Raw genomic sequence first — 13,010 nt, 5'->3', positions numbered from 1 at the left:
CCCCAGTGCCTTGGCACTTGGTAACCACTCAATAAATATCTGTCAGAGGAATGAATGAATGAATGAATGAACGAACGAATGAGCGAGTGGACAAAAGGATTCTGCTTATTCTTGCTTCAGCATACTTCTTGAGGGATTTAGGGGCTGAGATTGGCCTTCTCTTCCTAACTAGAGTATTTCTTGTATTCTTCAAAATGTCTTCTAGAAATGTTTCCCTGGCATCTCTTGGCAATGTGGGGCTGCAAAGCATGAGTAGACCCGTCCTACAAAGAGGCACTTGTCCAGGGAGCCCTGTAAGAGCCAGAGTGGAAGGCATCGGTCTTTGCATACCACTATTATGGCTGAGCACAAGAGGCTGGGGTGGGCAGGCGGAGGGTGTTGCACACAGGCAGAACAGGTCAGGGATGGGGCTGTAGCTGGGGGTCTGTGGCTCTGGAACTCACATTCCTTTGATGGGGTCCCATTTGGCTGACTTCCAGGGCCCAGGGAAAGGCGAGTCTGCCGGGAGGTGGGGCAGGCAGCACACACAGGCAGGATGTGGATGCTTTAGTAAACCACTGCAGTTAGGTCTGCAAGGGAGGGGAGAACCAAGCATGTTTATAGCCTCACTACTCTGGCCCTCCCTCTGGTTCAGGAACCAAAACAGAGGTCTGTGCTCAGGAAAGGAAAAGCACTGGGCAGAGAAGGCTACCGAAGGGGCACAAGTAACCTGGACCCAGTTTGCAGAGTCCAAGTCCTGCTAGATGTGCCCGTGAAACAGACAAAGACAAAGCTGGAGGCAGCTGGGGCATCTCACCCTAAGCTCAAAGCCTACAAAGACTGTGTTCTTGTGTTGCACTTTGGACTTGACAAAAAGGCTTGGGGGACCCTATTTCCACCTGCAGGAGAGGGAGACCAGTGCTCTGGGCATGCAATTATTTGGAGGGGTGGGCCAACTATCTGGCTACGCTTCTCCTTTTGCCAGCTTTCCCAAGACGAACCATTACTGTATAAAGTATACTGATTCTATTGGTCTGTTTCCCCCTGTCCTGCTTCCTGCTTCCCCCTGGAGCCCCACCTGCCCAAGGAGGCTACAAAGCCCCCCTTCCCAGGGGCCAGGCAAGCTGCCATAACCAGCGGCCTCCAAATCACTAAGATGAAGCTTGCCAAGAGGAGACCCAAGCCAGTCTTCTGGCATCATCCAAAGGACATTACCCAAGGCTGTTATGACCTAGAGCTTAAGAGGGCTGGGAAGAAAACAAACAAATGCTAAGGCAGGGTTCTAACCTTCAAGAGCAACGTGTTTGACTCTGAGTGGCTTGATGAATGCTCTATGGGCTTCCTCTATTGGTTGCTGTCCTCATCCTTTGATTCAAGGGGCTGTCAGTGGGGGTGACGGTGGCAAATTGGAATTTGGTGGTTATTGGTCTGGGGCACCACACTTTTGGGGGAACAGGAGCCATGAGGTTAAAAGGAGGAAGGCTCCCCTGCCTCTGAACCAACACCCCCTCCCCAGTCCTGCCCGCGGTCCTCCACACCTATCTTGCAGTCCCTGTGTCTCCTATCTCCTACCCTCTATTCATCCCATTGGATCACACTGGGTCTTTTTTCTCCACTCACATTTACCACTGGGCTCCTGGCAGGATACATCCAACAGCTCACAGTGTTGTGACATAGAAGAAAGATCTGTGCCTTGTGAGCTCAGGAGGCAGAGAAGATCCAACAGAAAAGAGGGAGGCAGGTTTCAAAGCAATAATAGGAAGAATTTTCTGAGGAGGGACAATGGGAAGACTGTGGGCTCAGGAGCTAGACAAACTCAGGCTCAAATCCCACTTTGCCCTTAGGAGATGTTCGATCTTGGAAAAATTACTTCTCTCTCTGTGCCTTCACCTCCTCTCATAAAATGAAGGGAACACTTCCTTCACAGGGCAATTTCTGGATAAGAGAATATATCTAAAAGTTTCCTAGCATGATGCTAAAGAAATGGTAACTATGGGTCGGGAGGGAGCTAGTATGGGGATGGACCCCAGGATATTTGCCCTAAGACTCTAGAATTCTAGGCAACTTAGGGCAGATTCTAAGTACTGAATGGAATGACCTGTCCATGGAGCATAGTTCCCCAAGAATCCTACTCTGAAGAACCACTTATGTGTTTTGCCCTGGAAGCTACTTGGGAGGCAAGCTTGGCTCCTGTTTTCTCGTTCTTTCCTTTTGGAGGGACTGCACTTCACCTTGTTTTTCTCTTGCTTTCTCTGACTCCCCGGCCAGCTATTTACCTCCCCAAGATGCTCTGCTCCTGAGAGAGTGGTGATAACGCTGGGAGTCAGGTGTGTGTTCACCTCCCAGCCTGTCCCCATCATCGATTCAGCCTCAAGTCAAACAGACTCTGGTTTTAGCCTATTTAATTTGGCCAAAGGAAGAGGGCCCGTCCTTTGGTGATCAAATATGGGTCACAGGGAGGCTTCTCCCCTACTGCAGGCTACATAATTATGTATTTAAAAATAATTAACCAAGGATACCCATAGGAAACAAAGCCTTCTTTAGGAGGGAGCCTGGCAGAAGAGCGTCAAGGGCCATTTGTTAGAATCCAGCCAGGGTAGCCCAAGGCTGCTGTGGTTTTCAAACCTTGTTTTCTCCCCCAGCGCAGCTTCATGTAAGGGTGGAGCTGTTCTGTTTAAAGACAGAGGGGCCTTGGGGTGCCTGGGTGGCTCAGGTGGTTAACAGTAGGACTTCAGCTCAGGTTCATGAGATTGAGCCCTGCATCTGGCTCTGCACTAACAGGGTAGAGCTTGCTTGGGATTCTCTCTCTCTCTCTCTCTCTCTCACTTTCTCTCCCCCCCCCCCCACACTTGTGCTTTCTCTCTCTCTCAAAATAAATAAATAAATAAACTTAAAAAAAAAAAAGAGGGGCGCCTGGGTGGCGCAGTCGGTTAAGCGTCCGACTTCAGCCAGGTCACGATCTCGCGGTCCGTGAGTTCGAGCCCTGCGTCGGGCTCTGGGCTGATGGCTCAGAGCCTGGAGCCTGTTTCCGATTCTGTGTCTCCCTCTCTCTCTGCCCCTCCCCCGTTCATGCTCTGTCTCTATCTGTCCCAAAAAAAAAAACAAAAAAAACAAAAAAAAAAACGTTTGAAAAAAAAAAAGAAAGACAGGGGCCTAGGCCTCTGGCTAAGGGACAGCATCGGTTGGCAGGCAGGGGATCATCTCTGTTTGATCTCAGCTCAGCCATCAGTGTCCTGGGTGAGCTCAGCTTCCTCATCTCTGAGCCAGAGGTCTGCCCACTGTTAGGGGTGTGTGGAGGGGGTGCTGTTCTCACTGCAGAGTGTGGTGGGAGCTGGTGGGGCTGCTTGCCAGCTCCAGATTCACCTGTAACCTTTCCCACTGGTGCTTCTCCCACCAAGGAGTTTGGCAGTCACTCTGGACCCAGAGAAGGTGGCTATAATCAGGTAGCCACCTTAAAGGGGATGGAAGGTGTATCACCAAGTATCCACTGGCGATCCCCCAGAAATAGGTGTTCTTGTCAGAGGAAGGAAAGAGGCCAGGTCCTTGTGTATTTCACAAACTCAGAAGGGTACTTCAAAGGAGAACCAAAGTGGAGGAGGCTCTGGAGCCAGGCAACCTGGGTTTGAATCCTGGCTCTACCACAGATTAGCTGTGTGGCCTTGGGGAAGTTACTTAACCACCCCAAGCTTCAGTTTCTCTGCTGTTAACAGTATCTGCCCCTTAGGGTCATGGGGAGAAGATGAACGAGTCAGTGGTTGTGAAAGTCCCCAGAATGTGTTTGGCACAAGATACCTCATTCCTTCTACTTTGGGACTGTCTTTGTTTAAAAGACATTTTCAGGAGGCTGAGGTTACAAAACTTTATTGAGTACCTATCATGTGGCAGGTACTGTGCTCGGGGAATGGAGCACATTCCCTTCCTCCTTCACCACTGCAAGCTCTGAAAATGAATATACCACAAGGGCTCTGGGTTACGATGCCAAAGATGCCAGGTTAACAGCCCCAGAGGCCCCACAGGAGATATGACAACACTAGACGTGGCCCTGTACCTTCCACTCTCTTCCTGGCTCAAGTCACTAATTGGCCATGCCCCCATCTGTGGTCCTATGAACCACGGCATAAGCAGTAAACGTCATCCCAGCTAGAATCTAGTGACAAACACATCAAAACATGAAAGAAGCTTGTGGGTTCCAGAAGCCAGCGTCTCCACATTCCACTTTCTGCACCAGCACCACCTCCAGGGCACTCTTCTCACTGCTGGAGCTTAGGATTTCTTTCTCAAACAAACTTGTACCACGTCACTGTCCTGTTTGGAAACCTATGATGGCCCTTCGCTGTCTTCTGGAAAAACCCCAACCCAAGACTAGCAGAATGGGGTCTTTGTGACTCCAGCTCGCCTTATTTGTATCATCTCTCACCACATCCCATACAGCCATGTCAGAGCACCTGCCGTTCGTCACATTGGCCCTGCCATCTCCTGCCTCTGTGCTTTTGCTTCTGCTGTTCCCTCTGCCAGGAAAGCTCTTCCCTTCTTCTCCATGCCACATTTTTTAAGAGGGTTAAATGCCATCTCCTCTGTGGAACTCGCTTTGATTCATTCTGATAGTTAACTGCTTCGCCCTTGGTATTTTACATGCAGTCAAGACTCTTACAGTAGGAGTCGGACACCCTGCACCATAATGTTCTGATAATAGGATACTTCTTGTTCCCTCTTAAAGGAAGGGATGACTTTTTACTCATTGTTGCTTCCTCGGAGCCTCACAGAGGGTCTTGGGACTGTGAATATTTCCCGAATGAAGGAATGAGCCCTCAGCTGCTTTGAGCATTCATGCTCTAGAACAAGGGAGCATCCCTCTGGCAGAAGGAGAGAATGCTGTCAGTCCTGCGGGAATGTTGGTATTGAAAGTGTGGATGTGTTCCAGTTCTACTGACAAATATGGGATAATCTGAGTGTAACATGAATTTCACACTTGAGGAATTCAGAAATCGGCACCCAGCTGAATGGAGCCACAAAGGACAACACTAACCATACTAGCGTGTGTGCACGTACATACATGCATGCGCACGCGTGCGCACATGCACACACACTCTGAGCACCTACCAACAGTTCACCGCATGTGCTATAAGCCACATTGATCCGCAGCTAGAGTTACAATTTTCCTTCTGATTTCCGACAACCCTCCTTCTCCTACTTCACATTAACTCTCAAGCCACAGCCCTTCTGATGCCTGCTTCCGAAGGCAAACTGCAGGACTGTTTTCAAGGTAAAGGGCCATATTTATCATTCTACAGCATTTATGTATTTCCTAACCACGTAACAGGTGTAAAACTCGGCTAATGTTTTTGTTAGATTCTTATCTTTCTAAGGGGTGTCATTGAAGAAGTTTTGAGTATTGTGTCCTTAACCCCATTTCGTCCCCATAAGCCCCATAGTTTTTATTGGGTTACTTTACAGAGCACAGTGGTTTTTATGATGTGAATGTTGGGTTCTATAGAACTGACCATGTATCTGTTTTCAAAGACAGACACAACTGCCTTGTGGGAGGGACCCCAGAGAGGACCTGCTTAGGGAGTAATCAACCACGGGGAGTTTTCAGAAACCTGTGCTTCAGGGGCTTAGAACTATAGCCCTCTTAGAGCTTCTAAAATTTTTTTAAATGTTTTATTTATTTTGGGGAGAGAGACAGAGCGCGAGCAGGGAAGGGACAGAGAGAGAGAGAGAGGGAGATCCAGAATCTGAAGCAGGTTCCAGGCTCTGAGCTGTCACAGAGCCCAACACAGGCTCGAACCCACGAATCATGAGATCATAACCTGAGCCAAAGTCAGATGCTTAACTGACAGGGCCACTCAGGCACCCCTCTCTTAGAGCTTCTAAAAGCAGCTGAGATCCCAATTCCACAATTCCAGAAATCAACAGGACACCAGCAACTAGACACTTGAAACTAATACCCTCTCTCTTTCTGTCTCTCTGCCTTGATGATTCTGGACCAATCAACTTTTGGGTCTTGGTATTTTTTTTTTTTTAACGTTTATTTATTTTTGAGACAGAGAGAGACAGAGCATGAATAGGGGAGGGCAGAGAGAGAGGGAGACACAGAATCCGAAACAGGCTCCAGGCTCTGAGCTGTCAGCACAGAGCCTGACGCGGGGCTCGAACTCACGGACCGTGAGATCATGACCTGAGCCGAAGTCGGACGCAGAACCGACCAAGCCACCCAGGCGCCCCGGGTCTTGGTATTTTTATCTACAAGATGGGCATATGGATCTTCCTTCCTCAGAAGCCATAACAATGAATGAATTAAATAAGATAAGAGAAACACCGGGTTTTGCTCAGAGAGAAAATGCCAGGCAAAGAGAAGAGCAACGTCAGCCAGGAAAACATGACCAGAATCGCTCCTTTTAGCAAGAAGAAAAGTGGGAGGTGTGGCCTCCTGGGCCACGTGAGGTTCAGCTTACCCCCACGTGGCCTTTGGTGCTGAAGCGAGGGGGTCCTTTTTACTGGGGTCTGTGAGCCTCACCCAGGATCTGGTGGGATGCCTTTCACCCTTGACATTTCAAAACCAATCTCCCATCCCTGATAATGCAGGAATGTTCCTCCGGCTGATGGACCTCTGCCAGCGCGAATGAGCGTCCCAGCCACCAACAGAGTAAACATTACTCAACTGGCCAGAGCTCTGTCACACGCATTCTTCCCCTGTGTTTCTAACCTCATGCAGAGCACAGCCCAACCCTGTTGGGTCTAGAACCTGGGAATTTAAACCCAGGCAAGCGGGAGCGTGCGACAGAGAAAGCTCCTCCCAAAGGAAACAACTCTGCCCATCAATTACGGGTAGACAGAGCTGTCTTTCCTATGACGCCAACACATACGGCTGGGGAGGGGGCCAGGCAGAATTAGGCCCGGGAACCTATCCTCAGAAATCCATTCCCCCTCTCCCCACAGAGGAGTCACTTTCTTGAGAAAAGAGGCAGACACGCAAATGATTCAGTCTAGTGACCGTCTGAGAGGCTCATCTGGGATAAAAGAATGTGAACTGGGAGGTCCAGAAATAAAAGCTTTAAATAAAGGAGATAGCACGGCTGCCTCAGTTTCCTCACTGGTAACACGGGACTACCACCAGCTCTTATTCTCATTTCCTCCCCTCTGGGGATAAAGATTAACATTTGCGAAGAGTTCAGATTAAAAATCCGAAAGCCTGAGAGGAAAAAAGCTGATGCAAGGCGGAAGCAGTTGAAACACTGGGCTGGGTTTTAATTCCACATCTCTTTCTACCCGAGGTGGCTGCGTTAGGAGCCCAGTTCCTAAGAGGAGAAACACAGACAGGCCTGCGGGGACGGTAAACATTCTTGAACTCAAGGAGTAAAAGTTGAGTGATACTTAAGGAAAGCCCACAAACTGGTTTTCTTATAAAAATCAAAGCAAATGTAACCAACGGGGGAAAAAAAATCGTCTTCCATCAAAAGCATCTTGGCCGAGAACAGAAGTTGACCTGCACAGTGCACCTGAGAAAATCACACATGTGGGGAGGTAGGAGGGCCACAGAAACCGGCCAGCATGCCTGGTCCTTACTGGAGAGCCCGTTTCTGCAGGCAAACAGATGCTTTGCAACAAGCCCTTCAGCCCGGAGGCTGCTGTTACAAGTGAAAGAAACCAGGCCGGCACTCGAGAACTTGAGAAGCCCTCACATCTGTGAGTGTTTTACGCAGCCTGCTCTCAATGTGTCACGGGTGCCCATTCGACAGAATGGAAAGCTGAGGTTCGAAGAGGAAGAGGTTATTTTCACTACCTCTTGTGAAGGGGCCCCCAGCAAGTCAGCGGCGTCCTGAAGCCGACCCTTCTTCTTCTTCCCCGTAAGCCCCAAATTGATTCCAGGTAGGTTGAGCCTCCATCGTGACCCCCCAAGGAGTTTGAAATGATTTTGTTTACTCATTTCTTGACTGTCTCTGTCACTGGAATGTAAGTCCAACGAGGGCAAGACCTTGCCTGCGGTCTCCCCTGTGTCCTCAGCACCTCGCACAGAGCCTAGCCTGTGGGAGGCGCTCGGTAAATATTGGTGGAATGAGCAACTGATGACCAGGTTCCACATGGTCTGTGGAGCTGAGGGGTGCAAAAGCGACAGTGGTATACATTTCTCTTCTAGGTCTCCTGATTTTGCTGAGGTTAGCGGGAGGTATGCCCCTTAAAGAAGGAGGAAGGGGGAGTGAGAGAGGAGGAGAAAGCAAGAGTAAAATATAATCAAAATAGAAATAGCACTGACACATTGGGGTGATTTTGTGTTTGGAGGCGCAGGGTGAGTGCACCGAGGAGTATTGCTTACGAAGCAGCCTGGATCTCGTTAGTGCTTTACCTAGGGTGAAAAAGGCCAATGGGGGTGCCTGTAGGGGGCCTACCCATTCCTGACTTCTTGGGGCCTGAGCATAACTCTGACTACCTAGGATGCTTTAAGCAGGGGGCGGGGGGGGGGTGTTGAAATGGGTGCTTCCATGGGCACAGGCTGAGCATTTCTAAAGGTTTGGGGCTGTGGGTGGGAAGCCCGAATTTGGACTCACTCTGTTAGAACCCAGCTTGAGGCTCATCGGGTTGATTTTGAGGAAGGATCAATTAATGGGAATTTACTGTGGCAACACTAAATGTCACTTAAATGCCTTTTTCTCCAAAGGAAGCTGGAGTGAAAACTTAGAAGGGTTAAAAGCGGACATCGTTAGGCCTAAAGGCTGTGAGGACAGACAGAGCCCTGCCGCAGTCTGGCTCCTGGGGTCTCTTTTCTCAGAGGCAGCCTTTGCAGGGAGGGGTAATGTAGCTGTAACAAAGGCCCCTGGGCTTGGCTGGCGAGGAGGACGATGACGCTTCTAGTGGATCTGGGGAACGAAGAAGGCTATAAAGCCATCAGCAGACTGAGCCACTGGGTGTCCACACAAAAGTAAGGTCCTAAAAACAGACATCTGTATTGTGACTGAAAGGCTCATAAAATTGCCTTAGAAAGGAGAGGTTTTCCACTGCGACCCATTCATAAGCAGGGCCCCGCTGGGAAGTGACACCCGGGGAGAAGATCCTTTGAGGCCTGGCAAGTGTCAGAGCTGCCCAGTTACGGGAGTTTGCCTGGCCAGACCCCAGCCTCTTCATCACCACCGTTGGAGGCAGCTCCCCCAGCAGCAGCAGCAGCAGCAGCAGCAGCAGCAGCATGACAGATAGCCATTGGGTACCAGCTCACGGACGCTGGTCCCAGGCTGCACCAGGCATCGGGCTGAGGCTTTGGAGGTTGGATGATTACTGGCTTCCACTGAACAGGAGCACCAGCGAAGCACTCAGGGAGCAGTCCCCCAAGGATGGCAGCTGCTTAGAGCCATCTCTCCAAATGACTCTGATCTGCAAGAAAAACCCAGGCTCTTTTCTAGACCTTGGCTCACTCAACATAAACTCAGGAAGATCTATTCTAGCTCTTTTCTTGTCCAAGACATGCTGGTAAGAAATTATAATAGGAACTAATGTAGTAGAACATTAAGCTGACTAGTAGAACTAAATTAAACTAGTAGACTAAGCTAGTAAACTAAACGAGTAGAACATTAAGAGAAAAAGAATAATAATATGCTCTCTTTTATGTTGAGAGAGAGAGAGAGAACAAGCAAGCACATGTGAGCAGGGGAGAGGGGCAGAGGGAAAGAGAGAGAATCTTAAGCAGACTCCACGCTTAGCACAGAGCCCAACATGGGGCTCCAGGCTCCATCCCACGACCCGGGGATCATGACCTGAGCTGAAATCCAGAGTCTGATGCTCAACTGACTGAGCCACCCAGGCACCCCAATAATATGTTCTTTGAAAACTTCCTGGTAACATTAAATATTGGAGGTTGTGTGTGTGTGTGTGTGTGTGTGTGTGTGTGTGTGTGTATACACTGTATACTTTGGTTAAGCAGTATCAATGAAAGTAGAGCTGGATGTCATTGTTTCTAGAAAAGGGAAAATATGCTTTAAATCATAATATGTACTATGTTACGTAAAACGAGACAAACTATGGAGTTTGTCAGTTTAACTCTAAACCTGAAAAAACAGATTACAAAATAGGGGATTTATGCATTCAGGTTTTGGACAAGAAGCCCTTTATAATAGATATGGTCAGCGCACAAATAATGGAATGTCCACCATGTGCCAGGCACAGGTTATGGACTGGGGACATAGTGGTGAAGAAAGCCAACTCGGGCTTCGATGTGGGTACAGCCTGGAATTCCACCACTCAGCATACATACACAGTTTTAGAGACTCCGGGAACTACTTTTCCTCACAGGGAGAATGAGACTTACTGGATTTCTTTCTTTTTCTTTGACATATAGGGATGCAAACCCTATACTTCACCCAGCAGGAAGATTCTCAAGAAGGAGGAGAAGGCTTGTTTCTGTTTCCATTGGTAAAACATCTTGAGATAAATCAAGCAGCTATTTTGTACCCACCATGCAAATTGATGTGACACAAATGGGAGATGTTATTCAGAGGTTTTCCCCGCTCGCTGAACAAGAACTCCCTGGGCTTCATCACCAACCCAGTCCAAGAGGTGCTGACCAGGAAGCGGCACCCTGCCTTGGGTAGGGCCAGAAGGCAATGGGCATGCAGGCTGCCACTCAAAGGCCCTGAAAGTGTTAACCTTCAGCAGTGATAGGTGTCTCGTTTACACCCATTATAAATCTGTTTATTGTGACTGGCCCCACCCAATCTGCCGCTGCTGTAAAGCTCTAATGGTCCCTAATAAAGGTGGAAGGATTGTAACAGCACACAGTTCCTGAAATGGGGACGGAGCGAGAGACAGACAGATGATGAGCTTAACAATAAGATATCACAATGACCAACGTCCCTCTGCTACTTCAGGCAGCAGGGGCCTGGGCCCCAACACTTGATGCTACATGCAATCTCCAAATATTCACCTGTCAGAGCTGAAAGGTCCGACACCCTCATTTGCCAGAATCCCTGAGAAGTTAGGTGATTGGCCCAAGGTCACCCCTTCTCATTCGCGGCTCAGGTCTCCTGAATCCTAGTCCAGGGCCCTTCCCCCAGCTGCCTCACCTCTCCTAGTTTAGCAAAGGGCCTTCAGGATCATCATCAACCCCTTCAGGACCCTCCTGCTCCATCTGGCCTTGTGACGTCCAGCCCTGACTGTATATCCAAATTTCTTAGAGAGTTTATTGAAACTTTCCACGCCTGACCCGCCGCCCCCCCCCCCCCAACATCACGTTCTGATTCTAAAAGGTATAGGTGGGGGAGATGTGGGTGTTTTTAATGAGCTCCCAAGATGCCTTTTATGTGGGCTGGGATGGAGGTGTAAGAAGCACAGGTCTTGCCAATACTTGGGTTTCATGGTTTCTGACGTCTCAAATGAGAAGCAGGGTTCATGGAAAAGGAAACTTCCAGGGTGAAACTGCAAGCCACACCCTAGTCAAGAACCCAAGGAAACCCAAAGCTCTTCCTCTCTCTCAAGGCCCTAAGGGCTCCTGAGCCAACCCAACAATACCTTGTCAGGCACCTTGTTGCTGGGCCCTTTATCATACTTAAGCCTCACATCAGCCCTGAGGAGACAGACATCACATCCCTGATCCCTATTTTATAGATGAACACACTGAGGTTCAAAGAGCCCAAGTAACCATCAGAGAGTGAAAGAACCATAGATCAAGCCCAAGCCTCTTTGGGGATGCTACCCCTTGCTACCCAGATACACCCTTCTTGAGTGCAGTCCAGGCAAGGGCCTGCTGGTAGGCAGCTTGCCTCAGGGGATGGAGACTTCCCTGGGAGAGTCATTAAACACTAAAGATATCTGCATGGTGTTCTTCCAGCTTGGGAGGGAGGTGAGTGTGTGTTCTGAGAAAGATGGTTCTTGACTTCCTGAAAGCATTAGAGATTGGGCTTCATCGGTTGACTCCTCAGTGGCTAAACTTACACAGTGGTGCTTTTGTCGGGCTGCTGAAGCCAGAGCACAGGGCAACAGGAAGGCGTATCTTAGGCAGATGCAGGCTCACAGGCTGAGGGAAGCAGCTTCCAGAGAATCAGCCCTCTGGAGCCTCTGAGGTTTCCTGCGTTCACTGTAGGAGCTGTGTCCACCCTCCCCTTCTTACTGCTCTTGTGCCTGAAATTTGGGGGAGCTTCCCTCCTAAGAACAAAAGCCATTAAGCTTCTCTGATCAGGCTTCCACCAAGAAAGTACCACACCCCCTCTAATTGGCAGGATCCCAGGGCTAATTACTAACAAGCAGGGTGCTCGAGCCTCCTTAAATTAAAGGAGAAAAATGCCCTACAGGAAATTCAGGGTCATCTTATGAACCTGACCTCCTGCTACATGGTCATGAGCCTCCGCTCCTCCCCACAATCCTTGGCGCTTCCCAGCTCTGTTTTTTTGCTCTAAATGCCTATAGTACTGGATATGGCACTGGACATGTGTTATGGATGTCACAGAGCAGTCCTTCTTGGAAGAATGAGAAACTGCATTATACAAGAAGCCAGACTTAATCTGCCACAAACACCAAGATGAGTGTCTAGTTGGAAACCCTTCAAATTCTCCAAAAGTCAGGGTTGAAAGAAACCTCCAAGAGGAACAGAGAGAAAGAGGCAGAATAAAAGCCCAAAACAAGGCCCTGCAAGGAATGGCAATAGCTACCATTCATGAGCACCTGCTACATCCAGGGTGCTTTACATACACCAGCTCATTTAATCCTCATAGCCTCTGCATGAGTTGGTGTCCCGTTTTACAAATTGAAACACTGGGGCTTAGTGATCCCAGAGATTTGCTCATTGTCACACAGGCCAAGTTGAGGTTGGAATTCAGGTCTGCCTGCATAGTCTATGACTCGTTGCTACGTCCACTGGATTTAGAAAAGCATTTCCCCAGATTATCTTCAATCTGTATCACACGTCCGGGTGATGGTCAGGCATCTATGGCACAGCCTGGGCAATGGGATTTTTAAGTTTTTTTTAACATTTATTTTTATTTTGAGAGAGCGATAGAGAGCAAGCAGGGGAGAGGCACGGAAGGAGGGAGACAGAATACCAAGCAGGCTCT

At 49.0% G+C, this 13,010-nt stretch overlaps 1 protein-coding gene across 6 annotated transcripts in view; it reads right to left on the bottom strand.

The window, feature by feature from the left end:
- Positions 1 to 13,010, bottom strand: part of HNF1B (HNF1 homeobox B) — a 54,703-nt gene that overhangs the window by 22,336 nt on the left and 19,357 nt on the right. The window lies entirely within an intron of this gene.

The sequence above is a fragment of the Prionailurus viverrinus genome, chromosome E1, assembly GCF_022837055.1.
Source record: "Prionailurus viverrinus isolate Anna chromosome E1, UM_Priviv_1.0, whole genome shotgun sequence".
Lineage (NCBI taxonomy): Eukaryota > Metazoa > Chordata > Mammalia > Carnivora > Felidae > Prionailurus > Prionailurus viverrinus.
This window is presented reverse-complemented; position numbering and strand designations above follow the sequence as displayed.